We start from the raw sequence: 18,814 nt of genomic DNA on the forward strand, positions 1-18,814 counted from the left end.
CTACTATATCTATTCATCTGATCATCTTATAAACCTCTATCAAGTCACCCCTCATCCTTCGCCGTTCCAACGAGAAAAGGCCTAGCACTCTCAACCTATCCTCGTACGACCTATTCTCCATTCCAGGCAACATCCTGGTAAATCTTCTCTGCACCCTCTCCAAAGCTTCCACATCTTTCCTAAAGTGAGGTGACCAGAACTGCACACAGTACTCCAAATGTGGGCTAACCAAAGTCCTGTACAGTTGCAACATCACTTCACGACTCTTGAATTCAATCTCTCTGCTAATGAACGCTAATACACCATAGGCCTTCTTACAAGCTCTATCCACCTGAGTGGCAACTTTCAAAGATCTATGAACATACACCCCAAGATCCCTCTGTTCCTCCACCTCACTAAGAACCCTACCGTTAACCCTGTATTCCGCATTCTTATTTGTCTTTCCAAAATGGACAACCTCACACTTGGCAGGGTTGAACTCCATCTGCCACTCCTCAGCCCAGCTCTGCATCATATCTCTTTGCAGCCGACAACAGCCCTCCTCACTATCCATAACTGCACCAATCTTCGTATCATCTGCAAATTTACTGATCCACCCTTCGACTCCCTCATCCAAGTCATTAATAAAAATTACAAACAGCAGAGGACCCAGAACTGATCCCTGCGGAACTCCACTTGTAACTGGGCTCCAGGCTGAATATTTGCCATCCACCACCACTCTCTGACTTCGATCGGTTAGCCAGTTTTCTATCCAATTGGCCAAATTTCCATCTATCCCATGCCTCCTGAATTTCCGCATAAGCCTACCACGGGGAACCTTATCAAACGCCTTACTAAAATCCATGTATTCTACATCCACTGCTCTACCTTCATCCACATGCTTGGTCACCTCCTCAAAGAATTCAATAAGACTTGTAAGGCAAGACCTACCCTTCACAAATTCGTGCTGGCTGTCCAGAATCAAGCAGTGTCTTTCCAGATACTCATAAATCCTATCCCTCAGTACCCTTTCCATTACTTTGCCTACCACAGAAGTAAGACTAACTGGGCTGTAATTCCCGGGGTTATCCTTATTCCCTTTTTTGAACAGGGGCACAACATTCGCCACTCTCCAGTCCCCTGGTACCACCCCCGTTGACAGTGAAGACGAAAAGATCATTGCCAACGGTACTGAAATTTCCTCTCTTGCTTCCCACATAATCCTAGAATATATCCCGTCAGGCCCGGGGGACTTGTCTATCCTCAAGTTGTTCAAAATGTCCAACACATCTTCCTTCCTAACAAGTATCTCCTCTAGCTTATCAGTCCGTTTCACACTCTCCTCTTCAACAATACGGTCACTCTCGTTCGTAAATACTGAAGAAAAGTTCTCAATCAAGACCTCTCCTATCTCTTCCGACTCAACACACCGTCTCCCACTACTGTCCTTGATCGGACCCACCCTCGTTCTCGTCATTCTCATGCTTCTCACATACGCATAAAATGCCTTGAGTTATACTTGATCTTATCCGCCAAAGGTATTTCATGCCCTCTCTTAGCTCTCCTAACCCTTTCTTCAGGTCCCTTCTGGCTATCCTGTATCCCTCCATTGCTCTGTCTGAACCCTGTTTCCTCAACCTTATGTAAGCCTCCTTCTTCCTCTTTATAAGACATTCAACCTCCCTCGTCAACCAAGGTTCCATCTCACGACCATTTATTTCCTGCTTGACAGGTACATACATATCAAGGACACGTCGTATCTGTTCCTTGAAAAAGTTCCACATTTCCACGACATCCTTCCCTGACAGCCTATGCTCCCAACTTACGCTCCTCAGATCCTGTCTTACAGCATCGTAATTACCCTTCCCTAAATTGTAAAACCTACCCTGTTGCACGCACCTATCTCTCTCCCTAACCAACGTGAAAGTCACAGAATTGTGGTCACCATCACCAAAATGTTCACCCACTAACAAGGCCATCACTTGTGCCGGTTCATTATCGAGTACCAAATCCAATATGGCCTCCCCTCTGTTCGGACAATCTACATACTGAGTTAGAAAAGCTTCCTGGACACACTGCGCAAACACCACCCCATCCAATCTACTTGATCTAAAGAGCTTCCAATCAATATTTGGGAAGTTGAAATCGCCCATGACTACTACCCTGTGGCTTCTGCATCTTTTCAAAATCTGTTTCCCAATCTGTTTCTCCACATCTCTGCTGCTATTGGGGGGACTATAGTAAATACTCAACAAGGTGACTGCACCTTTCCTATTTCTGACTTCAGCCCATACTACCTCCAAAGGCAGATCCCCCTCGAACTGACTTTCTGCAGCCGTTATACCATTTCTAATTAGCAAAGCCACCCCCTCCTTTTTTTACCACCCTCCCTAATCGGACTGAAACATCTGTAACCAGGAACCTCCAACAACCATTCCTGTCCCTCTTCTAATCACCTTTCCGTGATGGCCGCAACATCGTAGTCCCAGGTACCGATCCACTCCTTAAGTTCACCCACCTTATTTCTGATACTCCTTGCGTTGAAGTATACGCACTTGAACCCATCTCTGTGTCCGCAAGTATTCCCTGTCAGTGCTACCTTCTTCACAGCCTCCCTACATTCTTGGACATCCTGACAAACAGCTAGCCTACTTGCTGGACTACAAGTCTGTATCCCATCCCCCTGCCAAATTAGTTTAAACACCCCCCCGAAGAGTGCTGGCAAACCTACCCCCCAGGATATTGGTGCCCTTCTGGTTCAGGTTTTCCACAATGTTGTGTGGCTGTGAATATTGATGACCATCTTTGTGTTAACCCTGTGACCATGTCTCCGTGATGGCGAGTAGATAGACATCACAAATTTAGAAACAGTAATTTTTACCACAATTTCCTGTCACAAACCTAATTTCAGTTAAACTCAGTCCCTTCCTGTTTCTTCCTGTTTGTCTTTAGCCACATCTCCATGTTTTTCCAATATTTCAAGCTTTCTCTTTGGATTAGGGAATTTCCTTTATCCGAAGCCCTGTCCCTCCTCATCTGTGTCATTTTAAAGCAATTTGATTGACAAGGGCACAGTTCCAGTGGAGCCCATCCCAATATAATGGCTGACTCCTTCCTGAGGACTGGGAGCAGTTACCACTGCATCAGAACCACGTCTTCTGACACGATTGTGTGATCCTGATACCTTCCTGCACTCTGGTAGTATCACCCAGTATCTCTCCATGTAGTATCCCTCGATGTGTAGGTCAATTTGCTGCCTCTGTCAGTGTTTCTCCCTCTTACTGCTGGTCTGAGATCCTGAATCAACAGAATTCTCCAAACCAGAGAGCCGCAGCAGCACAGGCCAGGGATGGAGACTGGGATTTTCCAGATCTCTGCTGAACTCTGTGCCACTCTGCACGAGTTATCCTCATTGCATCAATCTAATTTCCCATTCTGTCTATTTCTCTGTCTCATGCAGTTAATCAGGATATTCCTAACTCCTGTCTCATCCATCACCTCATTGAAGACGCTTCGTCAGCCAGAGCGAGTTGGAGAGGGAGATCTGCAGCCTTCAGTAAATCCTGCAGCTGGTAAGATCACTCACAGTAAACAGCACATGGAGGAGTTAGTGGCCTTCTGTATTCAGACCTGGAAGACAGGACACAGGTATAGTGCTGGGCAAGGAGCAGCAATATTCTAGGCTTCATTCCCACCAGCTTGTGAGGGTCCTGCTTTCACCTCTGCTGTGCTGGTCCTCTCTGAGACAGTACAGGGGATCACAGGCATCAATCCTGGCCCATGCTGTATTCGTGATCTCTGTAATATCCTCCAGTCCCAATAATCCTTCCTCTGTTTGGAATCTCCTCTCGTCCACACCATTCTCTCTGTCTCTGTCTTTATCAGGTTCTCCAATCCCTAACAACCTAATTCCTAAACTTCTCCAGTAGATACTAAATTCCTTCATCCCTGTAAACCCCGACTGTCCTGTTTATCCCTGTAAGCTCCTCCTACCAATACCACCCTCCCTGTCAATGTATGTGTCTTTAACCTTTCCATCGGTCCCTACCTATGTAATCTTCTCCAGCTCCTACAACCCTTCCTTAGCTATGGACAAATTTGTAATCTCCTTATCGTTCTCCAATTCTTCGATGTTAATCTTTTAAAATTTCACCCTAGTTCCCAACTCCAAACCCCTCCCGAGCACAGGACCCTCTTTCAGTTTGTGCAACCTTCCCTATCTGTATAACTGTCTCCAACCCAGTAACCTGGCATTCTCCATTGCCTTCCTATCTCTGTAGCCTCCAGAATCTTGAAGCCTTCTTATATCTGTAAACGTCTTCAGTCACGACAACCTTCCATATCTCTGTTAGTATATACAATACTCTTCTCCCGAAACATCCCCTGTCTGTGCCTCTCAATCTGCCTGCCTCTCCCTACATTCATCCCTACCCCATCTCCAGAATCTATCCCAGCTCCCTCTATCATTGTAAATTCCTCCAATTCCCAAACATCTTTGGCCCACTGACATTCTTGTCCAGATGTAAATCTGTTTAATTCTAACATTCTTGAGCCCCTGTAGGCCTCCCTGTCGCTGTAACCTCTCCACATCCGTTCAAACACCCACTACTGAGGAATGACTCCCTGCAGTCGCCATAAGGCAGGTGGAATGATAGTGAACAGATATGATGGAAAAGCCAGGAAATTACAGCCCCGTGAGCCCAGTGTTGGGGAAGTTGTTGGAGGAGATTCTGAAAGAAAGGAGCTATGTATATTTGGAAAGGCAAGGGCTGATTCAAGACGGTCAGCATGACTTTGTGAGTGGGAAACCTTGTTTCACAAACCGGATTGACTCTTCGAGGAGGTGGCCAAGAGAGAGATGAAGGCAGAGCAGTGAACATTGTCCACGTGGACTTTAGCGAAGCATTTAACAAGGTTCAAAGGGATGTAGAACATCTAGCCATGAGGAAGAAGGAAGCTTATTTAAGGTTGAGGATGCAAGAATCAGACAGGTTTCTAGAGGGTAACATGGAGCAGCACGATGGCTCAGTGGTTAGCACTGTGACCTCATAGCACCACGGACTCTATTTCGATTCCAGCCTCAGGCGACAGTCTGTGTGGAGTTTGCACATTCTCCCTGTTTCTGCGTGGGTTTCCTCCACGTGCTCTATTTTCCCCCCACAGCCCAAGGATGTACATGTTAGGTGACACAGCCATACTACATTACCCATAGAGTTCACGGATGTGTAGGTTCGGCGCATTAGTCAGGGCAAATGGAGAGAATTAGGTTGGTGGGATGGTTCTAGGTGCTGCACTGTTTGGAGGGTTGATATGGAGGTGTTCGACCAAATGGCCCGTTTCCACACTGTAGTGAATCCCTGGAGATACCAGGAAGGAACTGAGGAATGGACTTAGGACAACTAGAAGAGGGCATGAAAAAGCTTTGTTGGGAAGGATTAAGGAAAACCGTAAGGCATTCTCCAATTATGGGAGGAAGACGAGGATGACAAGAGTGAGGGTAGGGATAGTGGAGGGAACTTGTGCCTGGAGTCACAGGAGGTAGGGGAGGTCCTTAATGAATACTATGCCTCAGTATTCACTGCTGAGAGGGACCTTGTTATTTGTGAGGACAGCGTGAAACAGGCTGATATATGTGAACAGGTGGATGTTAAGAAGGAGGATGTGCTGAGAATTTTGTAAAACACAAGGATAGATAAGTCACTGAACCAGACTGGATGAACCCAAAGTTACTACAGGAAGCGAGCGGCGAGATTGCTGCATACTTAGCGATGATCTTTGCATCTTCACTGTCTACTGGAGTCGTACGAGATGATTCGAGGTTGGCAAATGTTATTCCCTTGTTCAGGAAAGGGAATAGGGATAATCCTGGGAATTACAGACCTGTCAGTCTTCTGTCCGTGGTGTGCAGATGATTGGAGAGGACTCTGAGAGAGCGGATTTATGACTCCGTAGAAAACCATCGTTTGATTAGAGATAGTATGGTTTTGTAAGGGGCAGATCATGCCTCACAAATCTTATTGAACCTATTGAGAATGTGACAAAACACTTTTATGGCTCATTCAGAAAGTACGGAGGCATGGGATACAGGGGAACCTGTCTGTCTGGATACAGGATTACTCGCCCACAGAAGACAGATGGTGATGATAGATGGAAAGCATTCACCCTGGAGCTCAGTGACGAGTGGCTTTCTGCAGGGAGAGGTTACCGGGGCTGATCTCTTTGTGTGTTTAGGAATGACTTGGATGTGTGAGTGGAAGAGTGGGTTAGAAAGTTTGCCAATGAAACGAGGGTTGGTGGAGTGGTTGATAGTGTGGAGGGCTGTTATAGGTTGCAACAGACAATGACAGGATGTAGAGCTGGGCTGAGAAGTAGCAGATGGAGTTCAATCTGGAAAAGTGTGAAGTCATTAATTTTGGAAGGTTGAATTTGTAAAGCAGAATGCAGGGTTAAAGGTATGATCCTTGGGCAGTGTGGAGGAACAGAGGGATCTTGGGTTCCAAGTCCCTCGATCCCTCAACGTTGTCACCCAAGCTGAGAGCCTTGTTAAGAAAGAATATATTGTGTGGGATTTCATTAGTGTGGGGATTGAGTTTTAAAGCTGTGAGGTTATGCTGCAGCTCGATAGAGCACTTGTTAGACCACTCTTGGAATATTGTGTTCAGTTCTGGTCCCCTCATTACAGCAAGGATGTGGAAGGTTAGAGAGGGTAAAGAGGAGATTTACCAGGATGCTGCCTGTACTGGAGGGCATGTCTTCTGAAGAGAGGTTGAGGGAGCTAAGGCTTTTCTCATTGGAGTGAAGAAGGGAGAGGGGTGACTTGGTAGAGGTGAACAAGATGATGAGCGGCACAGAGAGAGTGAATATTGAGAGACATTTTTTACCTTGACATAACTAGGGGGTCTAATGTTAAGGTGATTAGCCAGTGGTTAAGGGGAGATTTCAGAGGTAGGTTTGTTACATTTAGAGTGGTGGGTGAGTGGAATTCACTGCCAGCAGTGGCAGTAAAATTAGATGCATTTGGAACATTTAATATACTTCTGGATAGGCACATCAATGGCAGTAAAATGAAGGATATGTAGGTGAGTTTGATCTTACATTCGGATAAAAGATTGGCATGGCATCATGGCCGAAGGGTCTTGTGCTGTACAGTTCTGTGTTCTACTTTCCATGTGGTAAACTGGGTAATAAGCTCAGATCAATGTAAAAGGATATGACATTCTGGAGGAGCTAGTCAACTGGATATAAAATTGGCTGGATGGTAGGAGATAGAGGGTGATGGGAGACATGTTGTTTTTCTGACTGGAGGCATGTGACCAGCGGTGTAGAGGGTCCACTGTTTTTTGACATTTGGATAAATGGTTTGGATGGGAGTATTGGTTTTGTGGTAAGTAAGCTTTTTTTGGGTGACACTGACATTGGTGGTAAAGTGGACAGTGAAGAAGATTATCTGCGATACAACAGGATGAACAGTACTGTTGGGATAGAGGGATAAAGAATAGCAGATGGAGTTTAATTAGATAAAGGTGAAGTGTTCTTTTGTGGTGAAAAAAACAGGGTGGGACCTGTACAGTTAATGCTCGGACCCTGGGTAATGTTGTCAGTCAGAGACCCAGGGATACAGGTACACATTTCTTTGAAAGTGGTGTCACAGGTAGACAGGCTGGTGAAGCTGACGTTTGGGATGGTTACCTTCATTGGGTAGAGCATTGAGAGTAGGTGTTGGGATGTCATGGTGTGGCTGTACAAGACATTGGTGCAGCCACCATAAAAGCATTGTTGATCAGTAGGAAGAACTCATCTGGTTCACTTACATCCTTTAGGGAAGGACATGTGACATTCTAACCTGGTCTGGCTAACATGTAACTCCAGACCCACAGCAGTATGTCTGACTCTGAGCTACCCTCTGGATAATTACCATTGGGGCAATGTATGCTGGTCCAGGCAGTGACACCCACATTCCATGAATGAATAAATAAAATGCTTATGTCCATCCCTACCTCTGCAAACCCCTCCAGCTGCAACGTACCGTACTGGCTTTGTTTAGGCCCTGACCACTCTCTGTAACATTCTCACCACCTCCAGCATCTTCACCTCTCTCTGTTCCTATTGTGCCAATAAACCGTGACAATGATTTCCCGTCCCACTGTCCTCCTCCTGCTAGCAGACCCTTTGCAATCCCTTTAATACTTACTCCTAAAACACTCTGTCAGTTCAGGATTTTAAGTAGTTTTGGTGACCTTCTCAGCCTCATAATCAAATATGATCCATTTTGTCCTGAGTGAGGGACCAGTGGGGATTTCTTGCTGAGGTTTTGTCTGTTTCAATGGAATGTCCTTTTGTTCAGTGTTTTACACTGTTCCTTCAAATGATTTCCATTATTCATTTACAGACACATATTTCAGACTGTTTAGCCTGTTTATCTTGGTCAGTTATCCTCTCAAACTCATGTAATTGGCTATTTTTGTTTTTAGATGCAGCTTATCCTTTCTGTGATTCACTTTAAGATGTTATATTCCTTAAATCTGCACTTTATCACAATTTGCCGGAGGATCTCTCCAGGTGAAATTAAGCATTCACTAGGTTTCATCGCGCAACGGTGGGTCTGAGATAGTTACATCCCGACCCAGTTGTACAATGTTTTATTCAAAGAAATATTGAAAAAAATTCTCCAAACTCCTCTTGCAATATCACTCTTGTCAGGGTGATTGTCCCAGATTATACGAATTTTGAAGTTTCACTGAATTATCATTATGCCTTTATCAAAAATTCCAATGAGCTCCTGTGTACTGCAGGGATGAACAATGGAATGCTGTTCGGTGGCAAAAACTGTTCTGCTGCTTGAGTCCTTGGCAAGTAGTAGCCAGAATTTACATTCAGGCAGACTCTACTTCATGATCTGCGGTCAAATGCTTTCTCTGTAATTTTTTGTTAACCATTATTGTTAGTGTAACCCATTTTGCCTGAGTTTCCACAAGGTTGTGATCCATTGAATACTTTTGTTCGCCCTGGAAGCATGTCTCTCTGGTGTCTAAATCTCTTTTATCTCTGAGTCTTAAATCATCTACCTTATTACAGCGACATTATCCATTAAAAAAACATAACTTACTCTTTCCTACAATTTTCTGTCACAAATCTATTCACTGATGTACAGTTTTAGTTAAACTTTGTCCCATCCTGTTCCTTTCTGCTTGAGTTCAGTCACATCCCCATGCTGTTCTGATGCTTCACCTTTTCTCTTTGGATTTGGAAAGCTCCTTTCACCTGTACCCTGTCCCTGCATCCTCTCTGTCAGTTGAAAGCCATGTCCATAAACCTACCGACATGATTGGCCAGTACACTGCTCCCAGCATATTCCCGTGGGACCATCCTAATGGATTATTTATTAAATCAGTTGTGGGATGTTGGTGTCCCTGGCTGACCAGCATTTCTTGCCCATCTCTAGCTGCCCTTGAACTGAGTAACTTGCTCGGCCATTTCAGAGGGTCATTGAGAGGCAAACACTTTGCTGTGGGGATGTCGTGCAGACCACGTGAGGGTGGGCAGATGTCCTTCTCGAAAGGACAAGTGTTTGGGTTTTTTGTCCAACAGCAATGGGCTCATACTTATTTATGGATTATTATTATTTTTGAAACTATTGATTTCAAATGTCGCAATTTCAGATGGTGGGATTCAAACCTGCCTCCCCTGAACATTAGCTGAGGTTTTGGATACATTCTGTAGCAATAATATCACTAGGCCATCACTTCACCTGCTCACTGGGTGCTCATCCCTGAGCACTGATACCAGTGCATCATGAAGCTAAACCCATTCTTCCGACACAATTGTGTAATCCTGACATCTTCCAGCAATCTGGTGCTCTTTCTTAATATCGCTCCATTTTCCAGATCTCTGTGGGGCCCAATGCCATTCTCCCTGTGTAACCCTCACTACATCAGTATAATTTCCCATTGTGTCTATTCCTCTGTCTCCTGTATGTATTCAGGAACGTCCTGACTCAATAGTCTTGCTAGCTGCGGGGTGGATCGTCCATCACCACATTGAACACAGTTAGTCAGCCAGAGACAGACAAAGGGAAAAGAGATCTGGAGCCTTCAATAAATCCTGTAGTGAGGTAAGATCGCTCACAGTGCATAGAGCAAAGAACTATGAGAGGGCTCCAAACATCTGTGAACAAGACATGACATTGATACAGTGCTGGAGGGGTAGCACAGTACAGACACACCCCAGGCTCAATCACCACCCCTACAATAAGTTCAGTTGTACTAAGACTCAGTACTCTGCAACACTGTATCTGTGCCATGTCTTGTGGTCCAGTGTCTTTAATAATTTTTAATTCCTATAACATTTCCTATCTCTGTAACCTCCTCCCTTCCCGATAGTCTCGCCACATATTTGAAACATACTGCATTCCAGCCAACCATCCCTATCTCTGTAACTTGATTCAGTGTCTACAACATGCTTTATCTCGGTAGTCTCCTCCTTCAATAACTGGAGACAGAGGCATGCAGCACGGAAACAGTTCTTTCGATCCAACCACTCCATGCTAACAAGAGTCCCTGAATGAGACACGTTTCTCTACATTTAAACCATATCCCTTCAAACCTTCTCCTCTCCATGTGCCTACCCAAATGTCTTTTACATGTTGTTATTCGACTTCTCTCTACCACTTCCCCTGGAAGCTCATTCCACACCTGCACCATTCTCTGTGTTAAAAATGTTCTCCAATTGCTTTAAAGTCTTTCCTCTCTCACCTCATATTTATGCCCTCTAGGCCATAGAACATGTAAGCGCACTACAGGCCCTTCGGCCCTCAATGTTGTGCCAACTTCTGGAACCAATCTGAAGCCCATCTAACCAACACTATTCCATTATCGTCCATATGCCTATACAACGACCATTTAAATACCCTTAAAGTTGGTGAGTCTACTACTGTTGCAGACAGTGCGTTCCACGCCCCCTACTACTCTCTGAGTTAAGAAGCTACCTCGGACATCTGTCCTACACCTATCTCCCCTCAATTTAAAGCTATCTCTCCTCATGCAAGGCATTGCCTTCCGAGGAAAAAGCCTCTCAACCCATCTCACCCTGTGCTTATCCTATATGCCTCAATTAATTTGCCTCAAATGTTTTCTCTCGAACGAAAACAGCTTCAAGTCCCTCAGCCTTTCCTTGTAAGACCTTCCCTCCAGACCAAGTGACATCCTAGTAAATCTCCTCTGAACCCTTTCCAAAGCTTACACATCCTTGCTGAAATGTAGTGACCTGAACTGTAACCAATACTCCAGTTTTGTACAGCTGCAGCATGATCTCATTGATCCGAAACTCAATCCATCTACCAATAAAAGCTAACACACCGAATGCCTTCTGAACAAACTTATCAACCTGAGTGACAATTTTCAGGGATCAATGTACATAGACACATAGATCTCTCTGTTCACCGACACTATCAAGAATCTTACCATTAGCCCAGTACTCTGTGTTCTTGTTACTCCTTCCAAAGTGAATCACCTCACACTTTTCCATATTAAACTCCATTTGAGAACTCTCAGTTTAGCTCTGCAGTTTATCTCTGCCTCTCTGTTACCTACAATATCCTGCATCACTATGCACAACTCTACCAACCTTAATGTAATCCGCAACTTCACTCATCCTTCAATGACAAGCAACAGTGGATCCAAAACACATCGTGGCGTTACCCCACTAGGAACTGAATTCCAGGATGTATATTTCCCATCAACCACTACTCTCTGTCTTCTTTCATTGAGCCAATTTCTGATCCCAACTGTGAAATTACCCACAATCCCATGCCTCTGTATTGTCTGCAATAGCTTACCATGGGGAGCCTTAACAAACTTAACCAACCATCCTTACTGTAATCCAAAACACTACATCAACTGCTTTACCCTGATCCACCTCATTGGTCACCTTCTCAAAGATCTCAGCGGTTTGCGATGCTCGACCGTGTTGACTATCCCTTATCAACTTATTCATCTCCAGATGGTTATAAATCCTATTTCTTATAAGCCTTTCCAACACTTCATCCAGAATCAAAGTAAGGCTCACAGCTCGTATAGTTACCAGGGTTTTCTCTGCTTCCCTTCTTGGACAAAGGGACATTTGCTATCCTCCAGCCTTCTGGCACTATTCCTGTAGACAATGACAACATAAAGATCAAAGCCAATGACTTAGCAATCTCCTTCCTGGCTTCGCAAAGAATACGAGGATAAATCCTATCCAGCCCAGGGGACTTAGCTATCTTTACAGTTTGCAGAATTGCTAACACGTCCTCCTTATGCACTTCAATCCCATCTAGTTATGGACTCCACTACCCTGAGGTAAAGATGCTGGCTAATCAACTTACCTGTATCCCTCAAGGTTTTCTAAACCTTTATACGATTACCCCTCAGCCACCTACGCCCAATGGAATACGAAGGACAATGATAGAAACATCTCTGTTCCTGTCCCTGCCACTACTTTGCCACAATGTTCTGGGATACACTTGTTCAGGACCTGGGGCTTTCTCTATCTTTGTGTTCTAAGACCTCCAGCGCCACCTCTTCTGTAATGGGAACTATTTTCAAGACATCATTATTTCTTTCCCTTTGTTTCTTAGTCTTTTTCCACAGTGCGTTCTGACATGAAGTATTCATTTAGGGTCGCGCCCATCTCCTGTGGTTCCACATATGGATGGCCTCACTGATCTTTGGGTGGCCCCATTGTCTCTCCATTTGTTTTTTTGTCCTTGTATGCTATAGAAAACTCTTTGCATTCTCCTTAACCTTATCGGCCAAAGCAATCTCGTTACCTCATGTTGCTTTCCAGCTTATCCAGATTCTCGGATTCTGCCAACTCTCCAGCATCAGTAACATCTTCGTCAATCTTTGCTCCAATTACAATTTCAGATAATGCTTCCTAAATCAGGATGATCAGAATTCTATGTAATACTCCAAAGCTGTGCTGACTATCCCCAATTAATCCTTGCTTTGTAAATGCATGTAACTCCTGTTCAGCAGAATCACTCCCAACAACTTACGCACCACTGACATCAAGATAATTGGTGTTTATGTCCCTGGCTTTCCCCTGCAGACTTTCCTAAATATTGGCACAACATCAGCCACACTCCAGGCTTCCAGCTCATCACCCGTGGCTGTCAGTGATAGAAAAAAACTCTTTCCGGGACACCACAATTTCTTCCTGAGCTTCCCACATTATTCAGGGATGTACCTGATTGGTTCCCAGGGATTCGTCTACCTTTTATGCATTTTAAAACCTCCAGTACCTCCTGTTCTGTAATGTGGACTCTTTTGAAGACATCACTGTTTATTTCCCTGACTTTGCCAGTCTTTCTTTACAGTAAGTTGAAACGTGAAATTTTCATTTAGGATCTCAGCCATCTCCTCTGGTTCCACACTTGGTTGGCCCCATTGATCATTAAGGAACCATATTCTGTCCGTATTTAATCTTCTGTTCTTAATATACTTATATTTTCCTCAGTTTGATCTGCCAGAGCTTTCTGTGGTTCCCTTTGGGCCCTCCTGAATTCCCACTTAAATGTATTCCTACACCCGCAATGTTCTTCAATGGATTCCTTTAACCCAGCTGGCTATATGTGTCATGTGCTCCATTTCTCTTGATGTCAACCTCAACATCTCCAGTCATTCAGTGTTTCTTACTTGTATCAGCATTGTCCTTCACACTAACAGGAATATGCTGGCCTGAACTCTCATTTTATCTCAAGTTTGAAAGCTTCCCATCTGCCTGACGTCCCTTTACTTGCAAATAGACTCCACAATCAATTGTTAATTGCTCTTGACTAGTACCTTCTGGATTCAGGCAGGGCCAGTTTTGATCAATAACTTGTGATCCAACCATGTTCTTTTCCATTGCTATTTTCAAACTAATACGACTGTTGTGAATTTGCCGATGTGTTTCCCCATGAACACCTCAGTCCCTTTCCCTCCCTTGTTTCCCAAGCGAAGGTCAGGTTATACCCCTTCCTGCAGTCCGACCATTGACATTCTGACTGGGACAGTTTTGTTGAACATGCCTAACAAATCCCTCCCATCCAAGCTCTGAACACTCTGGCAGTCCTAGTCTAAGTATGGAAAGTTAAAAACCCCGACCATTACAACGCTATCATTCTTACAGATATCTGAGATCTCCCGACATATTTGCTACTCCTTTTCCCGCTGACTATTGACGGCCTGTAGTGCAGTCATATCAAAGTGATGACCAATTCTCATTTCTCATTTCCACCATTACAGCATCACTGGGCGATCCCCAGGAATATCCTCGCTAAGTGCTGCAGTGATGTTTCACTGATCAAAAACTCCAATCCTCCTCCTCTCTCACTCCTGTTCTCTCCATCCTGTAGAATCTGTACCCTGGAACATAGAGCTGTCAGTCCTGTCCCTCCCTCAGCTGTATTTCTGTAATATCTATGGTGTCTCAGTCCCATGTACCCGTGCATGCACCAAGTTCATTTGCCTTTCCTGTTAGGCCTGTTATGTTGAAATAAAGTTGTTTAATTGATCAGTTTTCTCTCATTGCCTGCTGTGCTCTTGCCTGCCTTGTCTATTTAAATGACTCTCTTGAAATTCTGTCCCAGCCTCAACCTTCAGATAGTAGCCTGAAACCATCCCCTTCACTGTGCGCAACACATTCACTTTTCATGTCATCTGCACACCTGATAATGACACCTTCTGCTTTCACATCCAAGGTATTAATGTACATACAAACAGCAATGGCTCCTGCACAGATCCCTGTGGTATACCCACTGATGAAAGAATTTCAAACACAAAACCAACACTCCACCAATTGTGAATCCAACTTACCAACTTGCCTTGGATCCCATTGGTCTGTTGGACCAGCCTTCCATGTGGGACCTTGTCAAAGGCCATATTGAACTCCAAAAAATCCACATCATCTGCAGAGCCATCTTCAATATTTTTATTCGTGATTTCAAAGAAAACTCAGCTGAATTTATCGGACAGAATGGTCCTTTACCAAATCCGTGCTGACTATCCCTAATTGTTTCCTGCCTTTCCAATTATTGATTCATTCTGTCCCTCAGAATTGTTTCCAATAATTTCCCTCCCAATGCTGCTCTGTAATTACCTGGCCGATCCCTGCTGCCCTTCTTGAACAAAGGAACCACATTAGCGATCCTCCACTCATTCAGCACTTCACCCGTGGCCAGCAAAGTATTAAATATATACGCCAGGGCCCTGGAAATCTCCTCCCTTTCCTCGCATAACAGCCTGAGATACATTTCATTGGGCACTGGGGATTTCTCCACCTTTATGCCTGTGAAAGCATTTAATACCTCCTCCTTATTGATTTTAACATATTGTCGAACCTCACCATATCAACAGAAATCCCCGGCTACAATCCTTTCTCCTGTATGAACACAGATGGGAAGTATTCATTGAAGACATCACCTACTTCCTTTGGCTCCATACACAGATTCTCCCTTTGGTTTCCAGCAGGATGCAGTCTTTAGCTGGGACTCCTCTGACTATAGTCACAAAATATCTTGTAGCTTTTCCTTAATACTGTCTACCAAGGATATTTCATGGCCATTGCTTGTCCCTTATTTTTTAAGGACCCCTTGCCCTCTCTATACTTGTGAATGACTTCACCTGATTTTATTGCACTGTATGTTCTTTATCAAACTCACAATATCACTTGATCAGTATTCACTGGACTTGCTGCCTTTGTCATTCCCACTTTATTAACACACTGGCCATGGATTCTCACTGTTTCACTTTAACATATTCCACTTTCCACATATAGCCGTAACTGCAGATAGTTCAAGCCAGTCTCTGTTTGCCACTTCCTGTCTCATTATCGGAGACTCAGTTGTGAGCGGGACAGACAGGAGACTGTGTGGCTGCAGAAGAGATGTGCTGCCTCCCGGGATGATGTGCTGCCTCCCGGGTACCAGGGTCAGGATGTCTCTGAGCGGTTACTGAACATTCTGAAGTGGGAGGCGAACAGCCAGAGGTCATTGTGCACATCGGTCCACATAACAGAGGTAGACAAAGTGATGGGGTCCTGTGCAATGAGTATCGGGCGTTAGGTAAAAAGTTGAAAAGCAGGACCTCAAAGGTAGTGATCTCCAGATTACTCCCTGTGCCATGTGCCAGTGAGGAGAGATATAGAAAGATAGGGCAGATGGATTTGTGGCTGAGAAGCAGATGTCGGGTGCAGTTCTTGGATCATTGGGATCTCTTCTGTGGTAGAGGTGACCTGTCAAAGGGGGGGGGCGGGTTGGACTTGAACCAGAGGGAAATCAGCATCCCTTGGTTGAGGGTGGGGGGGGGGGTGGGGGGAGGTTGGCTGACTGGCAACGTACGAGACCTGACTGGTAAGGCAGATGAGCTCAGAGCATGGATTGGCTCTGTGGACTGGAATATACCAGCATAATAGAAACATGGCTGACAGATATAGGTATTAGATACAATGCTGGGCAAGGAACAGCTACATTCAAGGCTTCAATCCCACCATCTTGTGAGGGTCCTGCTTTCCCCTCTGCTGTACGGTCCTCACTGAGACAGCACAGGAGGTCCCAGGCATTAATCCTGGCGCATGCTGTATTTGTGATCTCTGTAATATCCTCCAGTCCCGATAATTGTTCCTCTGTTTGGAATCTCCTCTAGTCCACACAATGCTCTCTGTCTCTGTCAGGTTCTCTAACCCCTAACACCCTAATCCCTAAACTTCTCCAGTAGATACTAAATTCCTTCATTCCTGTAAACGCTTACAGTCCTGTCTATCCCTGCAAGTTCCTCCTACCAATACCACCCTCCATGTCAATGCATTTGCCTTTAACCTCTCCATCCGTCCCTATCTGGGTAAACCTCGCCAGCTCCTCCAACCCTTCCTTATCTGTGAAAAAATTATTCTGTCCATTGAACTGTCCAGATCTGTGTAATCCCTTCCAGACCAGAACTACCTCCCTATCTTTGTAACTATGTCAGGCTCCTACCTGAGAATCTCACTATATGTGAAATCTCCCAAGGAATCCTGACCTTAGGAACCTCCTCCACCTGTTAACATTCTCCATGGCTGTGGATACCATCCAGTTCTACCGTCCCTATCATGGAATTTAGTCTCTACAATCCTAATGATGCCAATAAACTCTTCCTCTCTCAACCAGACTCAGTCTCTGTAAAGTCTAGTAGTCCCTAATCCCCTTGCTGTGCATATAATCTCCTTCAGACATTACAAATCTTTATACCTTTAATGTGCTCCCCTTATCACTCCACTAGTTATTTGTTATATTCATGAGCTGCTGTAATTGCCACTGTGACACTCACCATGTTCCATCCCTACATCCTTCCGTTTGTCTGAAAAGTCCTCCTTATTTTTAAACCGTCCCTCTCTATGTTACCTGTTCAAGTCTCCACAACCCTCCATACCTCTGGAGAAACTATACAGTTAAAGCTGCTGCAATAACCTCAAATCCTCCTGATCTTTCTAACTCACTTTAGTTGTGAAACTCTCCCCATCTCTGTAACATACTATCCTACAGGGTTGAAAGTCCTCCCTATCTTTGCTCCTCCAATCCCTAGAGCTGTCCCAGTCTTTGTAACTTTGTCCTGCAACTTGAAACCTCCTGGTTGCTGAACCCTCTTCAGACACTGTACTTTGTCGATTTCTGTAACTTTCCCCTGCTCTTAGAAATCCCCTGTCTGTATGATCCCCTGCAGTTTCTGCAATGCTCCCTATCTCTAACCACCAACTGCTTCCACAACCATCCCTACATTTTTTACCACTTCCAGTTCCTTCAGCACCTTCTATAGTTGCAAACTCGCCATTTTCCAAGGCTATTCCACTTCGTACAATGGCTGTCATAATCTGAAGCCCACACTCTCTCTAACCTGGAACTCTCTCTATTATCCGTTAACATCTTCAGCCACCACTGCTGTCTGTATCTTTCTTCGCTCCTCCAGTCCTATTAAGCTTCCCATTATTGCACTAAAGTAAGCCTGTGTATCTTAGTACTGTCCTAAAAGTTTTCATGTCACTGCAAACTGCTTCAGCCCTGCCACTATCTCCATAAACATCTACAGCCCTTAAAACCCTCCCTTTCTGTGTAACCTCTTCCAGTCCTGACAACATCCCAATCTATGCAGCCCCTTTAATCTTCACTTGTTGGGTAATCCCTTGGAATCCCTGACGATTTCCCGATCTTAGTACAAACCCCAATCTTTGTGACTCTACAGTTCCCATAAGACTCACTTTCAATGTCAGCTCACCCAATCCATACATCCACCTTTAACCTCCTTATCCTTCTCTAATTCTTCGATCTTAACCTATTTAAACCTCCCACTCCCCCCCACCCCTCAACCCTCCTGACCACAGGAACCTCTTTCAGTTTGTGCAATCTTCCCCATTTGTGTAACTCTCTCTAACCCAGTAACCTGGCATCCTCCATTTCCTTCCTATCTGTGTAGCCTTCAGAACCTGGAAGCATCCTTATAACTGTAAATGTCTTCCGTCACTACAACGTTCCATATCTCTGATAGTATATACAATACACTTCTCCCTGAAACACCCACTGTCTCTGCCTTTCCGACTGCCTGCCTCTCTCTACATCCATCCCTATCTCTAGAATCTAATCCAGCTCCCATTATCTCTGTGAATTGCTTCAATCTCCAAACTCGTTTGTCCCACTGACATTCTTGACCAGATGTAACTCTATTTAACTCTAACAGCCTCGATCCCATGTAAGCCTATCTCTGTAACCTTTACCCATCTGTTCAACCGCCCCCCCCCCCCCCCACCCACTACTGAGGAATGACTCCCTGTATTCGCCATAAGGCAGATG

The sequence above is a fragment of the Chiloscyllium plagiosum genome, unplaced genomic scaffold (genome assembly GCF_037043375.1).
Source record: "Chiloscyllium plagiosum isolate Xiang-an unplaced genomic scaffold, Cpla_swu_hap1 HiC_scaffold_20, whole genome shotgun sequence".
In the NCBI taxonomy this organism is placed as follows: Eukaryota; Metazoa; Chordata; class Chondrichthyes; order Orectolobiformes; family Hemiscylliidae; genus Chiloscyllium; species Chiloscyllium plagiosum.